This window comes from Tachypleus tridentatus, chromosome 4 (assembly GCF_004210375.1).
Source record: "Tachypleus tridentatus isolate NWPU-2018 chromosome 4, ASM421037v1, whole genome shotgun sequence".
NCBI classification, from domain to species: Eukaryota; Metazoa; Arthropoda; class Merostomata; order Xiphosura; family Limulidae; genus Tachypleus; species Tachypleus tridentatus.
In genome coordinates, this window is record NC_134828.1 from 5953378 (window position 1) to 5975044 (window position 21667).

The window sequence follows — 21667 nt, forward strand, 5'->3', positions numbered from 1 at the left end:
ATTCAGGCACTACCTGATTAAGTTTTGTGTTAAATATTGTCTGTTTGACTCTAACAACTTTGGCAAAATTCTATCCTTACCTAACAGAAGCTTTTATACTTCGAGCTAGCAACACGATACCCTCCAATTAAGCCTTAATCACCACGTTCCTCATTAAGTCCTTTGTTTTGTAATAAATAGTGAAACGTCCACTTCAGTGTTTTTTTTTTTTTGTTATCTTTATATGGATAAACAAGTACAATTTATTCACGAACTGTCTGGTCTAGGTGGTTTTTGTTTTGTTATCTTAATATGGATACACAAGTACAATTTATTAACGAACTGTCTGGTCTAGGTTGTTTCTTCTGTTATCTTAATGTGGATACACAAGTACAATTTATTCACGAACTGTCTGGTCTAGGTTGTTTCTTCTGTTATCTTAATGTGGATACACAAGTACAATTTATTCACGAACTGTCTGGTCTAGGTGTGTTTTTTGTTATCTTAATATGGATACACAAGTACAATTTATTCACGAACTGTCTGGTCTAGGTTGTTTCTTCTGTTATCTTAATGTGGATACACAAGTACAATTTATTCACGAACTGTCTGGTCTAGGTGGTTTTTGTTTTGTTATCTTAATATGGATACACAAGTACAATTTATTCACGAACTGTCTGGTCTAGGTTGTTTCTTCTGTTATCTTAATGTGGATACACAAGTACAATTTATTCACGAACTGTCTGGTCTAGGTTGTTTCTTCTGTTATCTTAATGTGGATACACAAGTACAATTTATTCACGAACTGTCTGGTCTAGGTGGTTTTCTTTATCTTAATGTTATCTTAATATGGATACACAAGTACAATTTATTAACGAACTGTCTGGTCTAGGTTGTTTCTTCTGTTATCTTAATGTGGATACACAAGTACAATTTATTCACGAACTGTCTGGTCTAGGTGTTTTTTTTGTTATCTTAATATGGATACACAAGAACAATTTATTCACGAACTGTCTGGTCTAGGTTGTTTCTTCTGTTATCTTAATGTGGATACACAAGTACAATTTATTCACGAACTGTCTGGTCTATCTTAATGGTTGTTTCTTCTGTTATCTTAATGTGGATACACAAGTACAATTTATTCACGAACTGTCTGGTCTAGGTGTTTTTTTTGTTATCTTAATATGGATACACAAGAACAATTTATTCACGAACTGTCTGGTCTAGGTGTTTTTTTTGTTATCTTAATATGGATACACAAGAACAATTTATTCACGAACTGTCTGGTCTAGGTTGTTTCTTCTGTTATCTTAATGTGGATACACAAGTACAATTTATTCACGAACTGTCTGGTCTAGGTTGTTTCTTCTGTTATCTTAATGTGGATACACAAGTACAATTTATTAACGAACTGTCTAGGTGTGTTTTTTTCACGAACTGTCTGTTATCTTAATATGGATACACAAGTACAATTTATTAACGAACTGTCTGGTCTAGGTTGTTTCTTCTGTTATCTTAATGTGGATACACAAGTACAATTTATTCACGAACTGTCTGGTCTAGGTGTTTTTTTTTTTTGTGCCCTCTAATACTTTGAAAACCCTGGTTGCCACTAGAGCAGGTTTGACAAGAACAAAGAACCAATCGATAAGAGTTTTCCACGAGGACGACTTTCAAACACCTCGTCGCTTTATCGAACTCTACAGATGTTCCCGCTTAAGAAGGAAACAAAAATACAAAGACCTTCATGTAAACGGAACAAACTTCTTCAGAGATAATAAATCACACATGGACTTTGAACTTTGAAATATTTTAAAATATTTACATTCAAATACCTTAGGAAGATCTTAAACTATTCTTGTTAAAATATTGTTGTTTCAATTTTATTTACCGAGTTTACAGCAAAGCTAGTTACAATTTTGGACACCAGGTAAGGGTCTTGTACACCTTCCACGCTGAGGTACTGACTGTTACTGTCACAAAGCACCCACAGATTAAATAGGGGGGATTATATTTTGTGGTGTCGAAAACTTCTCTCAAGAGTTTTCCCACAGAGCTTACCTGCGCCCCCTATTGTTCCGAAGTCAAGGTACGATCCAAATAATGGTGTATAGTTGAATATATTTAATAATAATAATAACTAATAATGTGAGATTAGCCTAAGACGGGAAAAATATTGAAAGTGAATTATCCGATTATAATGATATTTCTCGTAAGACATCACTATTAATAATAATATAATGTATTTTTCGTAAGGCATCACTATTAATAAGAATATAATTGTATTTTTCGTAAGGCATCACTATTAATAACAATATAATTGTATTTTTCGTAAGGCATCACTATTAATAACAATATAATTGTATTTTTCGTAAGGCGTCACTATTAATAACAATATAATTGCATTTTTCGTAAGGCATCACTATTAATAACAATATAATTGTATTTCTCGTAAGGCATCACTATTAATAACAATATAATCGTATTTCTCGTAAGGCATCTCTATTAATAACAATATAATTGTTTTTCTCGTAAGGCATCTCTATTAATAACAATATAATTGTATTTCTCGTAAGGCATCTCTATTAATAACAATATAATTGTATTTCTCGTAAGGCATCTCTATTAATAACAATATAATTGTATTTCTCGTAAGGCATCTCTATTAATAATAATATAATTGTATTTCTCGTAAGGCATCTCTATTAATAACAATATAATTGTATTTCTCGTAAGGCATCTCTATTAATAACAATATAATTGTATTTCTCGTAAGGCATCACTATTAATAATAATATAATTGTATTTTTCGTAAGGCATCTCTATTAATAATAATATAATTGTATTTCTCGTAAGGCATCTCTATTAATAATAATATAATTGTATTTCTCGTAAGGCATCACTATTAATAATAATATAATTGTATTTCTCGTAAGGCATCTCTATTAATAACAATATAATTGTATTTCTCGTAAGGCATCTCTATTAATAACAATATAATTGTATTTCTCGTAATGCATCTCTATTAATAACAATATAATTGTATTTCTCGTAAGGCATCTCTATTAATAACAATATAATTGTATTTCTCGTAAGGCATCTCTATTAATAACAATATAATTGTATTTCTCGTAAGGCATCTCTATTAATAACAATATAATTGTATTTCTCGTAAGGCATCACTATTAATAATAATATAATTGTATTTTTCGTAAGGCATCTCTATTAATAATAATATAATTGTATTTCTCGTAAGGCATCACTATTAATAATAATATAATTGTATTTTTCGTAAGGCATCACTATTAATAATAATATAATTGTATTTTTCGTAAGGCATCACTATCAGGACTACTACATTTTTAAACACTACGTTTCTTATCTAACCTCTAAGAGATTTTCGATAATTAGATGAGTGTAAAAAATATTATTCCAAACACGATTTTTCGCCATCTTCATTGTCAATGACGTGTTTCGCTCAATTCATCTCGCATCAGGCCGGCTGGGATAGGACAAACACAGTAGGTGGTCGGAACACTGTTTATATAATCCATTTGTAACAAGAACTATGAATATACTCCATTCTAATGTAGGTGATGAATGCTCACATGCAAATACGCGTGCACACGCATATAATGAATCAGCTATATAGTAAGATTAGAAACGGGTATATAAATAAGGACATGGGTATATTGACAGAGACGCAGTTAGTTAGAGAGATGGACAGTTTGTGTTTAAGTTAATTCGAATCTTAACCAAAGTCATAATAGGTAAGCACGTTTATCACTACTTCACAGTTTCAATCACTAACTTACTAAATTAATATCACCCATTGTGGCTCATCAGTAATTCTGATGGCCTATAACGCTACGTTAAAATCGCCCTCTGTGGCTCAGCAGTAATTCTGATGGTTTATAACGCTACGTTAAAATCGCCCTCTGTGGCTCAGCAGTAATTCTGATGGTTTATAACGCTACGTTAAAATCGCCCTCTGTGGCTCAGTAGTAATTCTGATGGTTTATAATGCTACGTTAAAATCGCCCTCTGTGGCTCAGCAGTAATTCTGATGGTTTATAACGCTACGTTAAAATCGCCCACTGTGGCTCAGCAGTAATTCTGATGGCCTATAACGCTACAAGTGTGATTTCGATGTGAACTTTTGGTACAACTGACAGTCCATTATACAGCTAAGAGATGATAACGGTGAGTTTCAAAACCAGAATGTTAAAGGTTTATTGTCAAATATAGCGATCTGGGGTCAGTAGTAGGTGTCTAATAAAGGAAAAGAGAAATAAGCTAGGAGCAATAGAAAACGTAATATAAGACAAATTTTACTCGAAGTGACGTGTGTGGGTTGTTGCTAAAACGCACATATACACGAAATATTGGGGACTTAGGTTCATATGATAGGGGAGAGTATATTAATTTGTTTAGTGTTTACAAATGTCTTTTATTCACGCGTACATACAAGTTTGAAAAACATGTTAATACTTCAATATTAGAATATTTCAGAAGACAAGCCAGCGTTCATAAGACTAGTGCCCGGCATGGCCAGGTGGTTGAGACACTCGACTCGTAATCCGAGGTCGCGGGTTCGAATCCCTGTCACACCAAACATGCTGGCCCTTTCAGCCATTGGGGCGTTATAAAATAACGGTCAATCCCACTATGCGTTGGTAAAAGAGTTGCCCAAGAGTTGGCGGTGTGTGGCGATGACTAGCCGCCTTACCTCTAGTCTTACACTGCTAAATTATGGACGTCTAGCGCATATAGCCCTCGTGTAGCTTAGCGCGAGATTAAAAATAAACGAAACCAGAAAAAAAAACCATAATACTGTAAATAAACATGAGGCCCGATCCGTCATTCGCTAGTGAATTAGTCTATATGCACATTATACGTAGTGTTTCCAATTGTCATTCATTTACCACACTCAGCCTTCATTTATATAGGATTTAAAGACTACAGGGCTAGTGACGAGAAATGGAACTCCCTGAAACACGTATTTAAAGACTACAGGGCTAGTGACGAGAAATGGAACTCCCTGAAACAGGTATTTAAAGACTACAGGGCTAGTGACGAGAAATGGAACTCCCCGAAACAGGTATAATTTATATCGTACTTGAAAACTATACGAAATAATATAATTCAATGCAAGGGGTAAATCAACTTAAAACAGCTTGTCTTTTGAATAAATTGGTAGCATCAGTGCTACGTAAATATTGGTTCACTTTGGTAAGTGAAATACGACTACAAACACCATATCCATAATTTACATTCCAGAAGTATACGAAACTTAAGACTTCTTATATCGATCTGTCCTCGTTCAGTGCCAGTTTTAACATCTTATCTACTGAGCTCTCAAATCTAAATAACATCTGTTAAGCATTTTTAACAACTCAATTATTATCGATTACATATTTTTAACAATGCTAATGTTACTAACTATATATTTTTAACAATTGTCAGTAATGTAATTTTTGTAATATGAATATTGTTAGTTATGTATTTTTAAGAAAGCAAACATTATCAACTACGTACTTTGAACAATGTGAATATTACTAACATATGTAATGAAATCTATCTTCTAATACAGCAACTTTACCTGTTTCTCAGTAAAATCCTTATGGCTTTACACAAAATCTATACTTTAGAAATCTCTTGGAGACACCTGAATTTACATTTTCCTTCACATCTAGATGTTACACACTGTGCTCCAGTAAAAACAAAGCTGGACATGAATTTTAAAATGGGCCTTTAGGGACTTCGGCTATGTTATAAGATTTGGATACACAAATTCGTTTACAGATAGTTATTTGTAATGTTGTATACTTATTTATATTGTTGATTAAATTTAACATGTAAACACAAGAAGACAAGGGAATATGAACGGGCAAGAAGCAAACACATGCCAATTTCAAATGATCTTTTTTTAGATATAATTATAGGTACGTGACATATTGAAAGTGTCGTTAATGAGAAAGCTAAGAATCACTTCCTTAGGAAAACAGCATCCGTAGAAATAATCTATTAAATCTAGCTTTAAGTATACTAGTTTGTTCAGAATGTCGGAATTCTCACGATGACATGTAGAAGCTGAATATTGAGTAACGTATCGTTGGTGTTGTCGCTTACTAGGTGTTTTAATTGTCTGCTCTTTCAACTTTACTCGGAGTAAGTTTTGCAACCCTTAAATCAGCATGGACAAGAAGGACCTTCGTCTGATTTTTCAATACGACTTCAAACTTGGACGAAAAGCTACCGAAACCACACGGAACATCAACCAGGCATTCGGCCATGAATCTGTTACTGAACGCAAAGTTCAGCGTTGGTTACAAAGGTTTCGACATGCAGATGAAAATCTTGAAGATCATGAAGGTCGTGGAAGGAAGCCATTTTTAGATGAAAACACATTAAGGGAAACAGTTGAGACGTACCCTCGCACAACAGTACGTGAGCTTGCAGAAATCATTTCCAACTACCTGATTGCGATTGGAGAGACGAAAGAGCTGGATAAGTAGGTTCCGCATGAATTGATCGAAGATCAACAAAATGGACGTTATGAGACCCGTCAAGGATGACGCTCCAAAAATTCCCCAGACTCTTCCCCTACAGATTTTCGTGTTTAAAACACTTTGACAACTTTTTGAACAATAAACATTTTCAAATCCAGGCAGTTGCAGAAGAAGTTTCATAGAGCTCGTTGGCAATAGAAACTCGTAATGTCTACAGCAGGGACATAAAGAACATCGTACAAATATTCAACATCTGTGTTGAAGTTAATGGCGCTTACTTTGATTAAAGCATCTCTTGTAACACTGGTTTATACTTTTCCAAACTTCGCTGTTCAAAAATGACATTTATTTCTGGACAACCTAACATCAGTACTACATATTATCCATCAGGTGCAACTCTTAAAATGTTACCAGTTATAAAAAACATTTTCCAACTGTACTAATACCTAACACTTAACAGGCAATTTAAGCTCTGCAAATATTTATATTCACCAGAAGTCTGTCTTATAGAATAGTTTGTTTTGTTTTGGAATTTCGCACAAAGCTACTCGAGGGCTATCTGTGCTAGCCGTCCGTAATTTAGTAGTGTAAGACTAGAGGGAAGGCAGCTAGTCATCACCACCCACCGCCAACTCTTGGGCTACTCTTTTACCAACGAAAAGTGGGATTGACCGTCACATTATAACACCCTCACGGCTGGGAGGACGAGCATGTTTGGCGCGAATCGGGCGCGAACCCGCGACCCTCAGATTACGAAGCGCACGCCTTAACGCGCTAGGCCATGCCAGGCCCTCCCTTCAGACAAGAGTTGTCATTTGTTTGTTGTTGACAGGATATCACATGTTTAGTCTTTAATTTAAAACGTGGAAACAAACAAATAACAAACAACGTATGTTTGTTTTGATGTTTGTGAAATTCGACGTCATTGTCGTGTATGAATAATGTAAAGTGACTTATTTGAGACACAATGTATTAATATTTAAATAAAGAAAACAGTCATATTGAAATTCCAGTGAGAAACAGATCTCCTGGATTGTCTAAGGAATATTATAATTTAAATTAAAGGAAAATTATTCATGTTAATTCATACGAAACTAAAATTCCTTCGCAAGAGTTACAAATAAAACTTGAGGTGAAAAATTCATAGAAACTTGAGATGAAAAATTCATAGCTTTCTTTTTCTAAGTTTAACCATGAGATAACTCCCCCTTTTCCGTTGCTTAGAGGTAAGATTCACGAGCTTCAAATGCTAATATATAGGCTGCAGTCGCTGCATTAGATACAGCTCGGACAATCTATTGTTAAGTTTCAGGCTTAACAACAAAGCAAACTTTAATTCCATTATGTGTATATATTTTGTCACAATTTATTACAATGCAGTAAAACAACGATAATAAGAAATATTTATCTTAGAAAATCAAACTTTTGTAAAATCTTGTGAAACTGAACCGGATGTTCACGTTTCTTTCTTGTCAATTTCAGAATCGAAGTTTAAATGGGAGTCAGAAAAAAGTCTTAAAAGTATAATCGATTATCAGTTTTTTCTTGAAGATTGTGGAACTGTTTTTTGATTGCGTAAGAATCATTTTTTTATATTTCTTCTTCATACACTTTTCTAAAGACTGGTCGTAAAATATTTACAATTGTTACAATTTTGAAAGATTTCGTAAATTCAAATTGTAACCAAAGGTTATTAAGTGTGATTTAATACAGCCTAGTTAACTGTTATCTTTTTCTTAGTTTAGGTTTAACATACAATAATAAAATTAATTATGATAATAATTTTCTAGTTTAAGCTTAATAAATAGCAGTAAAGGTAATTACCATTTCAGTGTTTCAGTTTAAGCTTAACACAATATTAAGGTAAATTATAATCACAGTTTTATAACTGTTATAGTAAGCACACAATAGTAAAGTAAATTGTAATTACAGTTTTCTAGTTTAGGCTTAACACCTAATACTAAAACTATCTAAAATCAAATGTTAGGCTTAACACACAATAGCAAAATTAATAATATTTTTTTCTAGTTTATAGTTTTCTAATTTAGGATTATGGTAAACACACAAGTAAATTATTTCTAAAATTATTATTTGATGTATTTAGCATAAATTATAGAAATGCATGTGGATAAGACAGTTGGTTGATATGACCGGACTGTGAAACTGAAGATACTTGGTTTCTTGCCATAAACAGGCTTTCTGCACTTTGACCATGAGTGCACATTAAAGGTGACAGACACATCCCTTTATTCGGTCAGACAAGTGTCATAAGAAATGGTGCTTAGTGGTTTTGATTGGATGCTTTTTGTCGTATAACAATTCAAAATTAGAAACTCTCGTATAATAATATTTGTTCGAATATTCTATTGTTGTGTCTATCGAATGAATCGAACTCTGGATTGTAGCAAAGTAAAAATTCAGACTTACCACTGCTCCGTCGAGACGCAACAAAAAAGACAATTTCTGTTGTAAAATATAACTGATTTATAATAACAAATAACTTGATTGTAAAGCAGAATGAAACAAACTCGCATCACTTTACAACATAGTAGGATTTTATATATCATATAATTTGAGATGTATGAACATCTTCAGTAATACATTTCTACAGAATCATTCCCATGTCAGTGTAAAAGTAAACAATAGTGACACTTGTCAAACCTTACAACGTACAATAGTTTCTCTTAACATCCATGAGATAGCTCCTATGTCCAATGTCTGTTATTAAAATGTATATAAACATCGAAATGTAATTTGTAAAATTCAAGTTTCAAACACTTTTTGTGTTTAATAGGAAAATCTTTATTCAGTTGGTCTTATAAACACATTTAAAGTCTAAAATTGAATAGTGAATCCTTGCATATCAGCACTTAATAGTGAATCCTTGGTGTGGAATGAGATGTTTATGTCCGTAGCTATTTACATTTTTTATGAAAAAGACAAAAGGGCGCTTTTGGGGCGTAAGAGCGGAAAGGTAGGGGTTTTAGCCCACTCAGCCTTTGTGCATGTCACCGTGTATACTTGTTTATGTTTGACTACAACGCAATGAAAACGTCATATAAACAATTTATCAGTATAAGTTTGTTTTGTCTGAGGGAAACTGACTTTTATTACATATATAATACGAATGTTATATTCCGAGTGTTCGTCCATCTCCCGTTTACGGCGGCCGCATCCCGCGCTGCGTTTAAAAGCTGTGCGACAGTCAAAGCTCAACATTCACTTATAAAATGACGGGAGAACAGACATGATGTTAAAATTATTTCACAAGCAGGATATTGTACATTAAATTGTTAGGAATTAATAAAAAAAATGTATATTTACCGTAAGTTATTGTTGGGTGGGGTTGCTCTTAGCTTGACTGAAATACTCAACAATTATTTTTATCGGTGGGCAGTTTAAGTAGCTCAAAACTTTGGTTTTCATTGAAACCAAAAGTACATTTTTAAAGTTCATGAAATAATTTAAATTGACAAATTAATGTAAACTTCTGTCACTGGGGATGGATACTTCTGCTGTTTTAACTTATGTCACTGGGGACAGATACTTGTGTTAGATTAACTTAAACTTATGTCACTGGGAACAGGTAGTTCTGTTAGATTAATTAAACTTATGTCACTGGGGACGAGTACTTATGTTAGATTAACTTAAACTTATGTCACTGGGGACGGGTACTTGTGTTAGATTAACTTAAACGTATGTCATTGGCGACGGGTACTTGTGTTAGATTAATTTAAACTAATGCCACTGGAGACGGCTACTTCTGTCAGTGGGGAAGGGTACTTGTGTTAGATTAACTTAAACTTATGTCACTGGGAACGCGTAGTTCTGCTCGAATAATTTAAACTAATGTCGCTGGGGACGGGTACTTGTGTTAGATTAACTTGAACTTTTGTCACATTTATTTGTAGCTTATATTATAAAGAAGGCATTATTCGACCACTTAGTTCAGTCACTTTACTTTCTTACGTTTCAAGTATTAACTACAAATAATCTTTCTTTCTTAGTCCTCTCGTAGGCAACAGTAAGTTTACGGACTTAAAACGTGAACATTCAAGGCTCGATTCCTTGTGAAGATTAGAGTACATGTTGCTCATTGTGTAGCTTTGATCTACTAAAATACCAGTTATTAAAATGTTTTATTTCATTAAATTACACAAGTTACGATGATGGCCGAACGTAAGTATTAATATAATTAATTATTTAGCCCTTCATTGGCTCAGCAGTAAGTCTGCAGACTTATGACCCTAAAGTCGAGGCTTGATATTCTATATAGATACAACACAGAAGTCCGGCATTGCCAGGTGGTTAGGGTACTCGACTCATAATCTGAGGGTCGCAAGTTCGAATCCCTGTCCCACCAAACATCCTTACTCTTTAAGCCGTTGAGACGTTGTAATGTAACGGTCCATCCCACCATTCGTTGGCAAAAGAGAAGCCAACAGTTGGCGGTGGGTGGTGATGACTAACTGCCTTCCATCTTGTCTGTCACTGCTACATTATGAACGGCTAGAGCATATAGCTCTTGTGTAACTTTGCGCGAAACTAAAAACAAAGCCCGTTATTTAGTACAAACATCCGAAACTCAGTTCTTAAACTGTGGTCAACAAATGTAGCTCACAGCAAAGTAGAAACGTGAAGTGATGTATGAAACACTCTAAATGTGAATACTAGTAAACATGGATTACTGATTTGAAGATTCAAGGTTCAAGCCCGCAAAATACTGCTAAAGTCATTTTTCATTTCAGCTGTCAACTCATTATAAGAGTGAAATTCAGTCCAGTTGTACCGGTAAGAAGATGGTGGATACTGATGACTGGTTTTCATCTGTACTCTCGATCATTTTAAGCTAAGGAAAGCTATGATTAGACCATTTAGATATTTTATATTGAAAATGTTAAACACGTTAAGTTACCACCTGACGTCTCTATTAGAATAGCTTAGCCATACGTTATTAATATTACAGGAAGTAAATTGTTTATCACGTAATTTTTACAATAGTGTTATGTGATAAAAGTACTATTTCGAATAGCGGTATTGTTATTCTACTAATTAAATGCTGATTCAAGGTTTTAGGTATCTTTTCATTTATGGGCATGTGAGCGTGGGGTTGCCACAGCCCTTAAATGAGAAACAGCGCCACACAATTCAGTATTTTGTTCTAATGGAACTCTCATAAAGCACCGCGAGACTACACGCCCCTAATTCTGAAGTGAATGACTAGTGGGAAGATAATAAACAATCGACAGCCACTGCCAAATCTACTACTTTTGTCAGAACAAATTTTAAGATTTTATTGAAACTTTTATAACGTACCCAGTGGCCCAAAGTGCGAATCGCGATTTTTTAAACTAACTTAGCACAGACCATGGAATCCACAGTTCGGCACGCTTACCACTAGACGGTTCCTGACACCCTTTGAGAGGGTAAATGGTGTTTGAAAGTTTTATTAGACACTTATTTAATTTCACATGTGCGTGAATTTGGTATAATGAACAGTGAGGCGTAGTTGTAATTATATTTCTTACTTTGCTCTACGAAAAGACATTCTTTGGTTTGTAACTCCCGAAAATTTTGAACAAATTAGGAAAAAACACTCCAAAAGTGCTCGCTTGAATAAAGCGTAGAATACTTCATTTCAAATAAACCAGACAAGAAATGAGTAGACACATTCATGTCCTGAAAAGAAGCTCGGGTTCTAATTAAACCCTTCACTAAACCACTGAAATGAAGCTGCCTTTTATCTTTCCTTTGCTATACTTTTGTCCCACGTATTGTATTCGGTATAAGCTGTTTTCTTATGTCTGAAAGTATGCACATAAGTACTTATTTAGTAACACTTAGCGGGTTGTATTGTAAAGTGAGATCCTTAAGTTGATGGAAATTTCGTATTTTCAAGCAATCTCAAGAAGTTTAACCACATGGACGCCAGGTGGCACTATTCTTTGTGTCAAATCCACATCAGTATAGATAATAATATCCTGCGATGGAAAACTGTGACATAAGTAAAACTATCGCTAGAAATGTTTCAAAATGCAAGTAATCAATACGACCCGAGTGACCTTCGTAAAAAGTAGCTTTACTATCTAACGCTAACTATTTCGACACTGTTTCAAAATGGAATAAGGGATGGACAGTATACCAATTATGGAGGATGTCATGACATTGTCACACTTAAGGTTTTAAACAAGATTCACAAATGATGATAGTTATGGGACATTCTAAAATGCATCACAATCACGAATGTCGGTCACATGAAACACATTTGGTATATCGAGTTCTCTTTTAATGACACATGAAAACGTTTGTTTACACATTACACACTTTGACGTGGTCAGCAATAATGTAAATTGTTATTTTCAACCAACGTCTATTTTTATGCGACAATTATCACCCAGGTAAAAGTACCATAGATTCAGGTCAAAGTAATATGAAGTGTTAAAGACGCACCAGATGGTTAGATCAGTAGTGTGAAGCGTTAGACACGCACCAGATGGTTAGATCAGTAGTGTGAAGCGTTAAACACGCACCAGATGGTTAGATCAGTAGTGTGAAGCGTTAGACACACACACACACACACACCAGATGGTTAGAACAGTAGTGTGAAGCGTTAGACACACACACACACACCAGATGGTTAGAACAGTAGTGTGAAGCGTTAGACACACACACACCAGATGGTTAGAACAGTAGTGTGAAGCGTTAGATACACACACACACCAGATGGTTAGAACAGTAGTGTGAAGCGTTAGACACACACACACACCAGATGGTTAGAACAGTAGTGTGAAGCGTTAGACACACACACACCAGATAATTAGAACAGTAGTGTGAAGCGTTAGACACACACACACACACACCAGATGGTTAGATCAGTAGTGTGAAGCGTTAGACACACACACACACCAGATGGTTAGAACTGTAGTGTGAAGCGTTAGATACACACACACACCAGATGGTTAGATCAGTAGTGTGAAGCGTTAGACACAAACACACACCAGATGGTTAGAACAGTAGTGTGAAGCGTTAGACACACACCAGATGGTTAGAACAGTAGTGTGAAGCGTTAGTCACATACACACACTAGATGGTTAGAACAGTAGTGTGAAGCGTTAGACACAAACACACACCAGATGGTTAGAACAGTAGTGTGAAGCGTTAGACACACACACACACACACACACCAGATGGTTAGACCAGTAGTGTGAAGCGTTAGACACACAAACACACACACCAGATGGTTAGAACAGTAGTGTGAAGCGTTAGACACACACACACACACACACTAGATGGTTAGAACAGTAGTGTGAAGCGTTAGACACACACGCACACCAGATGGTTAGAACAGTAGTGTGAAGCGTTAGAGACACACCAGATGGTTAGAACAGTAGTGTGAAGCGTTAGACACACACACACACACACCAGATGGTTAGATCAGTAGTGTGAAGCGTTAGACACACACACACACCAGATGGTTAGAACTGTTGTGTGAAGCGTTAGATACACACACACACCAGATGGTTAGATCAGTAGTGTGAAGCGTTAGACACACACACACACCAGATGGTTAGAACAATAGTGTGAAGCGTTAGACACACACACACACCAAATGGTTAGAACAGTAGTGTGAAGCGTTAGACACACAAACACACACACCAGATGGTTAGAACAGTAGTGTGAAGCGTTAGACACACACACACACCAGATGGTTAGAACAGTAGTGTGAAGCGTTAGACACACAAACACACACACCAGATGGTTAGAACAGTAGTGTGAAGCGTTAGACACACACACACACACACACACACCAGATGGTTAGAACAATAGTGTGAAGCGTTAGACACACACACACCAGATGGTTAGAACAGTAGTGTGAAGCGTTAGACACACACACACACACACCAGATGGTTAGAACAGTAGTGTGAAGCGTTAGACACACACGCACACCAGATGGTTAGAACAGTAGTGTGAAGCGTTAGAGACACACCAGATGGTTAGAACAGTAGTGTGAATCGTTAGACACACACACACATCAGATGGTTAGAACAGTAGTGTGAAGCGTTAGTCACATACACACACTAGATGGTTAGAACAGTAGTGTGAAGCGTTAGACACACACACACACCAGATGGTTAGAACAGTAGTGTGAAGCGTTAGACACACACACCAGATGGTTAGAACAGTAGTGTGAAGCGTTAGACACACACACACACACACACCAGATGGTTAGAACAGTAGTGTGAAGCGTTAGACACACACACACCAGATGGTTAGATCAGTAGTGTGAAGCGTTAGACACACACACACACCAGTTGGTTAGAACAGTAGTGTGAAGCGTTAGACACACACGCACACCAGATGGTTAGAACAGTAGTGTGAAGCGTTAGACACACACACACACACACAGATGGTTAGAACAGTAGTGTGAAGCGTTAGTCACATACACACACTAGATGGTTAGAACAGTAGTGTGAAGCGTTAGACACACACACACACACACATCAGATGGTTAGAACAGTAGTGTGAAGCGTTAGTCACATACACACACTAGATGGTTAGAACAGTAGTGTGAAGCGTTAGACACACACACACACACACACACACCAGATGGTTAGATCAGTAGTGTGAAGCGTTAGACACACACACACACACACACACACCAGATGGTTAGATCAGTAGTGTGAAGCGTTAGACACACACACACACACACCAGATGGTTAGAACAGTAGTGTGAAGCGTTAGACACACACACACCAGATGGTTAGAACAGTAGTGTGAAGCGTTAGACACACACACACACACACATCAGATGGTTAGAACAGTAGTGTGAAGCGTTAGTCACATACACACACTAGATGGTTAGAACAGTAGTGTGAAGCGTTAGACACACACCAGATGGTTAGAACAGTAGTGTGAAGCGTTAGACACACACACACACACACAGATGGTTAGATCAGTAGTGTGAAGCGTTAGACACACACACACACACACACAGATGGTTAGAACAGTAGTGTGAAGCGTTAGACACACACCAGATGGTTAGAATAGTAGTGTGAAGCGTTAGACACACACACACACACACCAGATGGTTAGAACAGTAGTGTGAAGCGTTAGACACACACCAGATGGTTAGAACAGTAGTGTGAAGCGTTAGACACACACCAGATGGTTAGAACAGTAGTGTGAAGCGTTAGACACACACCAGATGGTTAGAACAGTAGTGTGAAGCGTTAGACACACACCAGATGGTTAGAACAGTAGTGTGAAGCGTTAGACACACACCAGATGGTTAGATCAGTAGTGTGAAGCGTTAGACACACACACCAGATGGTTAGATCAGTAGTGTGAAGCGTTAGACACACACACACCAGATGGTTAGAACAGTAGTGTGAAGCGTTAGACACACACACACCAGATGGTTAGAACAGTAGTGTGAAGCGTTAGACACACACACACCAGATGGTTAGAACAGTAGTGTGAAGCGTTAGACACACACACACCAGATGGTTAGAACAGTAGTGTGAAGCGTTAGACACACACACACACCAGATGGTTAGAACAGTAGTGTGAAGCGTTAGACACACACCAGATGGTTAGAACAGTAGTGTGAAGCGTTAGACACACACCAGATGGTTAGAACAGTAGTGTGAAGCGTTAGACACACACCAGATGGTTAGAACAGTAGTGTGAAGCGTTAGACACACACACCAGATGGTTAGAACAGTAGTGTGAAGCGTTAGACACACACACACACACACACAGATGGTTAGAACAGTAGTGTGAAGCGTTAGACACACACACACCAGATGGTTAGAACAGTAGTGTGAAGCGTTAGACACACACCAGATGGTTAGAACAGTAGTGTGAAGCGTTAGACACACACACACCAGATGGTTAGAACAGTAGTGTGAAGCGTTAGACACACACACACACACACACACCAGATGGTTAGATCAGTAGTGTGAAGCGTTAGACACACACCAAATGGTTATATTGGTTCTATGAAGTATTTTATTGGAACGTTAGTTGTTAGAGTAACTTTACTGGAACTTTTAACTTTGTGGAAACTTTATTGTAACTTTAATTGTTGAGAATTTTAACTTGTTGAAGCCACTTTGTTAAAATCTTAAAATATGTTGTGTGAAGTGTAACAGGCGCATCATATTATTTGATCAGGAGTTACACAACATACTAATGAATACATTTAACAATAACAGTTTCGAGTTGTCGCATTTGTGGGTGGTTTATTTAATATGGTTTCCTAATAGCATGAATATATATTGATACTAATATTGTTGAAACGTGTATTCATTTAATCTTTTACTGCTGAAGTAGAGACATTGAAACAATTTATTATAGTTTAAATACACCAACATCTACTCATTTTATAGAATACATGTATACAAAACAAGCAGTGACAACTATATGACAAGTTTGTTACACGTACAATACTTTTATCGTTGAACATAGAAAACAAAACTTGGTAAGCTGTACAATGCTCTAGTTTTTTTGTGTCATTTCTTTGTTTTATTACCTTATTATACAGTTTATCAACGTACGATTATGGAATATTTCCCTGGATCTCTGACAAGTGGCTTGTTTCTCTTTTGTGTCACCTTTTTGAGGATTTACACAAGTGTTTATGGCCTCAAGAATGTTTACACAGGGACGTTGTACATGATTTAGCATTCCATGTGCTTCTGGAGCATCTACATATTGTTTCATGTCATCTGTTCCTACACATTTCAGCAGCTAGGGTGTCATGGTTTTGTGAAGATATCGTTGGTTGAGGTGTATGAGATGGTGCACGTTTGACGTGGTACCACTATCGATAATTTGTCGTTGATTCCACAAAAATTTGAAGTTGGATCCATCTTACACGTCTTTCATTATCTAGGTTGTTATTATGACAAGACCTTTGACAAATTCTATGTTCAACTATCGTCTGTTGCTAAAAGGAAATACAAGATGCTGAATATTGCTTTTGGAAAGTTTCGGGTTTCTACCTCGACCCACTTCAATTTTCCAAACATTGTTATATTTTTTTAATAATAAACACAAGTCAAGATTTTCCACACGTTAATATCTTCTGATAGTAAACCCGAGATTTTTTACGTATTTCTAATGTGTTCTGATAGTAAACCCGAGACTTTTCACGTATTTCTAATGTGTTCTGATAGAAAACCCGAGATTCTTCACGTATTTCTAATGTGTTCTGATAGTAAACCCGAGATTCTTCACGTATTTCTAATGTGTTCTGATAGTAAATCCGAGATTCTTCACATATTTCTAATGTGTTTTGATAGTAAACCCGAGATTTTTCACGTATTTCTAATGTGTTCTTGAGAGTCAACCCGAGATTTTTCACGTATTTCTAATGTGTTTTAATGGTAAACCCGAGATTTCTCGCGTATTTCTAATGTGTTTTGAGAGTCAACCCGAGATTTTCCGCACACCAAGTACAGATTTTACCACTTTTATACTATAGGAATTTCATTACTTCTATCAGTTGATCTCTCTCTTTTTGATGATAATTTAGCACGTGCGTGTCGTTGAGATAACTTTCATGGCATCATTTGATTCTCACTAGAGGGAATTTTCTTTCGCTGTTATACCCCTCCTTCTATGTCGTTAAAAATCTCAAATTTCATGAAGTTCTGAAGATGATGTTCCCTACAGAGTTCTCTTTACGAAAACCTGATACTCGCTTTATGTTTCGTTTAAGTAATAATTTACTATTTTTAAACTGTAGAAACAAGTGTTTTTTATGGATAATACACAGTTTTTTATTTACTGTGTGTACAATCATCTGTTTATCTTTCCCTTTTTGTTACTTTAGTAAACTAAATCTGGCATGTGAGTCAAGGGTTCGTGGTTCGCATGTCGTTTCTGTAAAAAAAATCATTGTCAGTGCTATAACTCATTGAGTGTGCTATAAGAGTAACTGTCAAATTTCGCTACTTGGTCGCACAAGAATATCTCCAGATTTGGCGGTGAGTTCTGTTCACAGATTGCTCTCAACTTAAATATATAATCACAAAATCAGAGGCGATTGTGCGTATAAAGGTATTATGTACTTCTGCGCAAACTTTCTACGAATGATCTGAACAATTTCTTGAGCAGTCTAGCAAAGTATAATTTAAACATTATTATTACAAGTCGATGGCGTCAAGATATTTTATTCAGACATTGTTTTATTCATTGTCTTTACAATCAGATTTCGTCAGAATACTTTAGCGAGGACCAAATGACATCAGAACAATGTAGAGTAAGTGACACAATTTAAACATTAGCAATAATACAGTGAGTTACACAGTTTAAACATTGGCAATAATACAGTGAGTTACACAGTTTAAACATTGGCAATAATACAGTGAGTGACACAGTTTAAACATTGGCAATAATACAGTGAGTGACACAGTTTAAACATAATACCGAACAGACTTTAGCAGCTGGAGCTCTTCTATCAATTATTCTCAATCTTTCTTCACACGTGTATAATTTCAGAAGGGCGTTGATTACAAAATAAACGGTATAATGAAATACACACGTGTATTAGAACTTCTCATCTTGGACTAGAATAAACGGTATAATGAAATACACACGTGTATTAGAACTTCCCATCTTGGACTAGAATAAACGGTATAATGAAATACACACGTGTATTAGAACTTCCCATCTTGGACTAGAATAAACGGTATAATGAAATACACACGTGTATTAGAACTTCCCATCTTGGACTAGAATAAACGGTATAATGAAATACACACGTGTATTAGAACTTCTCATCTTGGACTAGAATAAACGGTATAATGAAATACACACGTGTATTAGAACTTCCCATCTTGGACTAGAATAAACGGTATAATGAAATACACACGTGTATTAGAACTTCCCATCTTGGACTAGAATAAACGGTATAATGAAATACACACGTGTATTAGAACTTCCCATCTTGGACTAGAATAAACGGTATAATGAAATACACACGTATATTAGAACTTCCCATCTTGGACTAGAATAAACGGTATAATGAAATACACACGTGTATTAGAACTTCCCATCTTGGACTAGAATAAACGGTATAATGAAATACATACGTGTATTAGAACTTCCCATCTTGGACTAGAATAAACGGTATAATGAAATACACACGTGTATTAGAACTTCCCATCTTGGACTAGAATAAACGGTATAATGAAATACACACGTGTATTAGAACTTCCCATCTTGGACTAGAATAAACAGTATAATGAAATACACACGTGTATTAGAACTTCCCATCTTGGACTAGAATAAACGGTATAATGAAATACACACGTGTATTAGAACTTGTATAAGGTCAATGACTGTTTTTAAACGTCGAGAATGAGTTAAGTTAGAGGATGTAGAATTATTCATTTTAGGATGTTTGATTTAAAAGTGAGGGAATTTTCTAGTTGGAATCACCATTTCTTGAATTGCACATAAAACTTTTACTTTCAGATTATCGTCTTCTTGTATATCATTCTCTCCAAGTGAGAGTTTAAATATTTTATTATATTGGATGCCTCTCCCTGCTACAACAGTTAGTGTATAGAAGCGAGAAAACAAAATAAAAACTAAACTAAGTATTATAGCTCCGTTAATTTTTTGTTATCTTTTAGTCGTAATGGACAATTTGTGAGATCATAGCACCCAAATACGTTGGTGATATTCCGAAGTAAAACTCGTCAACAACTAAGAATAACCAGTTTAGATTTAGGAGCTGAATGCCTGAACACGTCTCAACTTCTACTGCGGCTAGCTGTGGGAAGGCAGTAACCCTTAATATTTTTAACATAGGCCATTTCGTCTGAAGTTTGTAATAACATTAGTTCGTGTATGGATAACATTAATTTATTTATAAATAAACTTTAAAATAATGGGTATCAGAACTGGTGTGTTAATTTCTTTTAACTAATTTAGAATGAATATGAAAAATTTTAAGGTTGAGCACTCGTTCACAGAAACTACATATGGAAAATTTAGAGGGCGCTAGTTACTTGGTTTAAGCAGCTAATTGTCGCGTTTAGAATAGTTCAGTATACGGGAGCGGAATCACAAATTTCTGGTTGATAGGCTGACGTAAGTCCAGCCAGTATGTGTTTGAACGGTAAGTGTATTTCACTTTATTTAACATCGCTAATTATTAAATAACAAGTTATATACAAATCCATGATGGTTTATTATTAAGTTTATTATTGTTTATGACATTGATTAAAAGGGTGGAAGTAGTGAATGTTACTTTGTCGCTTGTTTTTCTGGTTTGTCTAATTCTACGTTAAAATATTAAGGGTTACTGCCTTCCCACAACTGGCTGCAGACAGCGATAAGCGGTTGGAGTTGAGGGTTCAAGCTTTCAACTCCTAACTACCCTTTCACTTATTTTCTTTAGTTGATAGCGTGTTTTACATCAGTGTTTGTATTTTGTTTGATAGATGGACTACCTCGTATGGACTTGGATGCTATAACAACAGACATTATTCATGATGACTTAAGACAAAGGGTATTGTTTCGGTTTATAGGAATATTCCTCATTATTGTTGGCAAAATTAAATATATAACTTGGCTAGGGTAATACGTTGCATCCTAGCCTAGAAAATAATAGTACAATGACTTGTAACAGATGAAGTCAAAGGTCAGTGGCAAACGTCATCGTCGTACAACAGGCAGTATTACAAAAACATCTGTTCGACATTATTAGAAGATTAGAAATATTCAACTAGAAATAAAAATCGTATTTTATGCATCTACAATTTCAAAAGTTACTTACTTAATATTACAACCACAAGCTGAGTATAAAGTGCAATAAGTTGTATCCCAGCCAAGATAATAAGATGAGAATCCTTGAATGTCAGTGTCAATAGTCATCCATGTTCTTCAGACAACTATACGCAACAGGTTTATTCTACATTATTAGCAACAATGGTATATCTATATATATTGTAGATCTATTGCACATTAGTTTTTAAGGGCAACATGATTATTTGTTAAGCATTATTAACATAATTACATCCGAATCTAAAATAAACAAATCTCATTAATTAAATTGCTATTATGAATTATTAAAATTACAAGAATTATTTCTGTGTTTATACAGAGAGTTTGATATCAAGAATACTTGGAATATACAAATGAGAATTGTTCAATGGAG

General features: G+C 35.6%; 1 long non-coding RNA gene across 2 annotated transcripts in view; it reads left to right on the plus strand.

Annotated features, from left to right (window-relative positions):
- LOC143248494 (uncharacterized) overlaps nt 1-21371 on the plus strand; it is a 52942-nt gene extending 31571 nt beyond the window's left edge. The window contains exons 3-4 of one of the 2 annotated variants that reach the window (XR_013027010.1): nt 4929-5080; nt 20952-21371. This is a non-coding gene — a long non-coding RNA (uncharacterized LOC143248494). The remainder of the gene's footprint in view (nt 1-4928; nt 5081-20951) is intronic. The other variant, XR_013027011.1, reaches the window with a different exon arrangement.
- Nucleotides 21372-21667: the final 296 nt, after the last annotated feature.